The following is a 5,227-nucleotide window of genomic DNA, read 5'->3' on the forward strand; positions in this document are numbered from 1 at the left end:
AGAAATAGGCTGTATCTAAGTATAAAAAAGTTTTACTGACAAAAGGTTTGAGTAGGAAATATTAATACTTCAAACAACTGGAAGATTTGGGAATTTTTTATACTCTTTTAAAGGTTGGGGGCGGGAAGGGTGGCACAAGAAAGAATCTTATTTATCCCAAGAAGGAACTAAGTCTTGGTTCTGCTGGATTTTTTTCATAGACATAGAGTCTTATTAAATATTGCTTTTGGTACTAATTATTTTAATTACTCTTCCATTAAAGAGCTGGAATTTTCTGCATTGTTTTTTAAGGAAGAGAAGTTTAAAAAAAAATACATGACTACATACCCTGACCAATAAATGACAGTAGGATATTCAACATGGTGTACACAAATGACTAATGTTAATGTGTCTCAGTGCTGCATATAAAAGAATACTGGCTTTCATTTTCTACTTAATAAATTGAGCAGCATTCATTAACTGCAATTATTGTTACATGTACCTGACAGTTGAAACTGCTGAGGTAGAATTAATGATTTCATAACAATTATCGTAGTCCCGCGTGGCTGCTAGATAAAACTAGAAGCTCTTGTGAGCTGCCTGCACTTCACAGAATTGTGGGAGAACTCAATGTTGGCTCTTCAATAATGGAAACCATAAAGTGAATAAAGCCTTTTTCAGGCACTGAAGTAATCATTGTGATATTAAATATGCATGATGCTTAATAGTAAATGTATTTGTAATACATAAAATCATGTATTCGAAAGAGACGCTGCTTTTAAGTATACACTGCTCGCTGTGCCTTTGAATAGGTTTTCCTAGGCTAACAAACTTTCCCGCAAAATATATCGCTGGCAGGCTAACACATAAGACATGTGTATTTACTATTTTGTTCTTACGAATTTAGAAGTGACCCAGTGTGGTTTTCAATGGATGGCACTAAAATTTATAGGGCTGAAATAGCTTCTTATTCTGCTGGTTAATGTAGTTTGTACCATGGATCATTTGTTTTTATGGAGCTTTCAGCTTGTAAAATGATGCTGTGGCATTGTTCTTGGATGGTAAGTGGACTGCCCAGAGGACATTAGTTAAAGGTCAAAGACAAATTGTACACATATGGAGAAAATTAGCAACACGGTAATCCTAAGGAAAAAATGATGTGTAATTCATACCAAAAAGAATTTAACAAATGGGAAAACAGTTCTTTATAGTTTTAAAATGTATCAATGTCTCGTTTTTCACCCAAAACACATTTACTTTTAAAATCTCTTGCCTTCTCTGGCTTTGGAAGTAGCTTTTCAAAATGAACTATATGATTTTTGTTATTTTTTCTGTTAGTGCCTTAGAGGGAAAATGTCTGTGTAATAATTTATCACAACCAATATTTGTCAATCTCCATAGACCAGTTTTGAATCTGGATTATATTACAAAAACAGTAAGTAAATTAGCTTCATATTTTCATTACACATTTGAGAACATCTCTCCTGTTGGAACAATAGCAGGAACAATCATAGAGCAATTTTGCATGACTAAATAAGAATGAAGGAAATTATTTAGTATGTAGAAAATCCATTATAAAAATGGCTTTTTTTTTTTTGTAGTTCTAAAATTTCATCCATGAGATTTTCTTACCATCTGTACCAGGCTGTGTTAGGAATCAAACCTTAAAACATTATGTGCCCAGCCAGCATGGCTCAGTGGTTGAGTGTCAACCTATGAACCAGGAGGTCATGGTTCGATTCCCGGTTGGGGCACGTGCCCCGGTTGTGGATTCCATCTCTGGTGTGGGGCAGGCAGGCGGCAGCCAAGAAATGATTCTCTCTCATCATTGATGTTTCTATTTCTCTCTCCCTCTCCCTTCTTCTCTGAAATCAATTTTAAAAAAATAAACAACAAACATGATGGCTGTTAAAAAGCACAAAGGAAGCAATTTGCTAGTATATTGCCATTTACTGTATGTAATTCAGGTCATCAATGATGAATTTTAGAAATTATCTAGTCGTATAAAAATATAGTAAAAACTCACTACTTGTGACTAACTGGGAAGAATGCTGGTTATCACAAAAAGCCTTGTGGTAGGAAATTTTGATGGATGTGTTAGCTAACACCACGGTGGTAAGCACATTGCAATATATAAATGTGTCAAATCAACATGTCATACACCTGAAACTTACACAATATTATGTCAATTATATATCAATTTAAAAATTAAACATTTTCTTAAAAAGAAATGTCACTGTAAATTTGAGGGAATGGTTTTACTCTGAAACATCCTGAATTTCCCTGGTACTTTTCCTTCTCAATAGTTGTCCCTAAAGTGCCATCCTTCCCCCACACCCACCTCTACCTTTGCTTATGCCTTTCCCTTCCGCTTACAGCAACTTTCTTCACTTTTCAGCATTAAACGCACGTCTCACCTTTTCTCTAAATCCTTCTCCATCCATTATTTTCCTCCAATTCTCCGCTCATCCTCTCACAGTGGAGCCTGATTATCCTCCAGCTGCTTTTTGAACAATAGTTTTGTTTCCCTTACTACATTGACAACATCTTGAATACGTGGACCACACATCCTGACAGCACCTAACAATAAAATTTAGTCCATCTGAGTAAGAATCATAGGAAGGCACTATACTACCTAACTACCAACCACAAAGACACTAGTATCACACCATTTAACCCGAGGGGCCAGCATCCTATCGGGATGATGAGTACACAAGTGACCACAGTTCAGGCTAAGATATGACTTTATAAGAAAATTCCAGATTATCATTACTATAATAAGGGAATCAGGAAAAGATTCATGAAGGAGGTAGCACTTACCTAGACCATGAAGTAGATTTCAACAGACAGAGGAGGTCTGAGTACAGGAAAAAGTCCAGCCTAGGTAAAAAATAGTGTTTATAAAGATAAGTGGTCAGAACTAAGATGGGAAGGGCTCGTGGGTGGTAACCTGAATGTCTGGGTTAGAAAGCAATGCTCTGACCCCGGGTAGTCACTGAAGGCTTTTCGTTCAGCTAATGGTAGTCATGAAGCGATTCCTTCAGAGAAATCCACCAGCAGAGAGCAGAAAGACCACCTAGGTCCTAGTGGGAGGCAATGAGAGGCCGAACTGAGTGGTGACATTGAAATGGAAAACAGGGCAGTTGCACGGACACTGTAGGGACACAGTCTTCACAATCAGGCACAAGGGAAGGGTACTCAGAGGTGACTTTAAGGGAACAGGACAGGCGGTTGAAGGTGTGGAGCTCTGGGTGTTTGCAGTCTCAGGCCTGAGTCCTGCTGCCCCAGTCACTAGTTAAGTAACCTTAAACAATTTACCAGCCTCACTTAGCCACAACTTCTCCATCTTAAGGTAATGATAATGCTGGTACCTACCTCACAGGGTTTTGGAGTCAGCCCAGTCCCAGGAGACAGAACACTTACTCAAAGGGAGGGCTACGACGGGCCTGTGAGGGTACAGCCTCTGCTTACTAAACACAGTGAAAATTCATGCTTCTAAGCTCTTAGCAGTACAGCGCCCGATAGGAATCCCTCATCAAAGTGGCTCCTTTGATAGCAGTTCAATGTTTGAGTCTGGGCAACTAGATCAATGGTCCTGTTAGCAAAACGAAGGAGGTCAGCAAGGAGAGCTGAAGACTGAAAGACTGAGTTTGAGCCCTAACCAGTTTGGCTCAGTGGATAGAGTGTCGGCCTGTGGACCGAAGGGTCCCGGGTTCGATTCCGGCCAAGGGCATGTACCTTGGTTGTGGGCACATCCCCAGTGGGAGGTGTGCAGGAGGCAGCTGGTCAATGCTTCTGACTCTCCCTTCCTCTCTGTAAAATATCAATAAAATATATTTTTAAAAGAAGACTGAGTTTGAATGTGAACTTGTTGAATTAAGTTAATAATGGGACATTCAGATGGAGATATTCTCAAGCAGCCGAAGAAGTGGAAGTGGAGAGGAGCTACATCATCAAGGTGTGAGATTCAGACTTGGCAGCCCTCCAAACGGAGACCTGACATCTCCCTCCCGCTTATAAACTATTCAGCAGCAGCAGCAGCCTCTTCAGCGGCATCGTCAGTACTAATAGCAAATTATGGGCAGCTCTGTGAACTCTGGGAATGTCAGCAGGAAACCCTCCCCAAAATCAATAGGGAAAATTTCCCCCCGAAGCAGATTCACTAATGCCTCCCTTTTTATCTTCACTTTAAACTATTTCTATTCGATCTGTTTCTGATATCAGGCATCATAGGAAATGCAAAGGTTCTCTCAAAAATACGCTAGCACCTTGCACCAAGATGCTGTTTGTTGTCTGTGCTCGTTGTTCATAGGAGGCCGTGACAACAGGGTCCAACAGAGTGTGTGCTGGGAAATGAAGCACTACATCAGTTCATTGATTAAAAAAAAAAAACAGCCGAAACCGGTTTGGCTCAGTGGATGGAGCGTCGGCCTGCGGACTGAAAGGTCCCAAGTTCGATTCCGGTCAAGGGCATGTACCTGGGTTGCAGGCATATCCCCAGTAGGAGATGTGCAGGAGGCAGCTGATCGATGTTTCTCTCTCATCGATGTTTCTAACTCTCTATCTCTCTCCCTTCCTCTCTGTAGAAAAATCAATAAAATATATTTTTAAAAAAAACAAAAACAAACAAACAAACAAAAAACAAAACTCTTGAGAATTATCCAGTATATGGGAGTGATTTAAAAACCAACAATTGAGAAATTGTAACTTTTAAACCTAACATTTTAGAGAATGAGCACTTTCCTTGTTGGGACCATTACCTGACCTGTCTTTCTGGATATTATTTAAAAAAAAAAAAAAAACCCATTAAGAAAAAGTCAATATTAAATGGTTATTGATCACTTACTATAATGTTTTGCTCTCAAATGTTTAAGGAAGTGGCCTGCACCCACAGCCTCAGACTTTCTCTGCTCCGCTGGCTTCCACATCCTGCAATCCGGTCACACACACACACACACACACACACACACACACACACACAACACACACACCCTCCCATCCTCCCCCACTCCCACCCCAACCCGTGTTGTTTTCACAAACAGCAGAAGTGTTTCCTCAGGCCAAGTCTGCCAAACATCCTTCCAGCTGCACTCGCCTCAGCTTCTGAATGCATTTCTTTTGAGCAGCAATGCGATCTGGGATTTTGGTTTTGTTTTTGTTTTAGCACAGATTGGACAAACATTTCATTTTAGCTTTGAATCTTGACTAACTGTGAAGTTTAGTCAAAGTGGCCAGTATCCTGAGCCTC

This window comes from Myotis myotis, unplaced genomic scaffold (assembly GCF_014108235.1).
Source record: "Myotis myotis isolate mMyoMyo1 unplaced genomic scaffold, mMyoMyo1.p scaffold_m19_p_2, whole genome shotgun sequence".
Classification (NCBI taxonomy): domain Eukaryota; kingdom Metazoa; phylum Chordata; class Mammalia; order Chiroptera; family Vespertilionidae; genus Myotis; species Myotis myotis.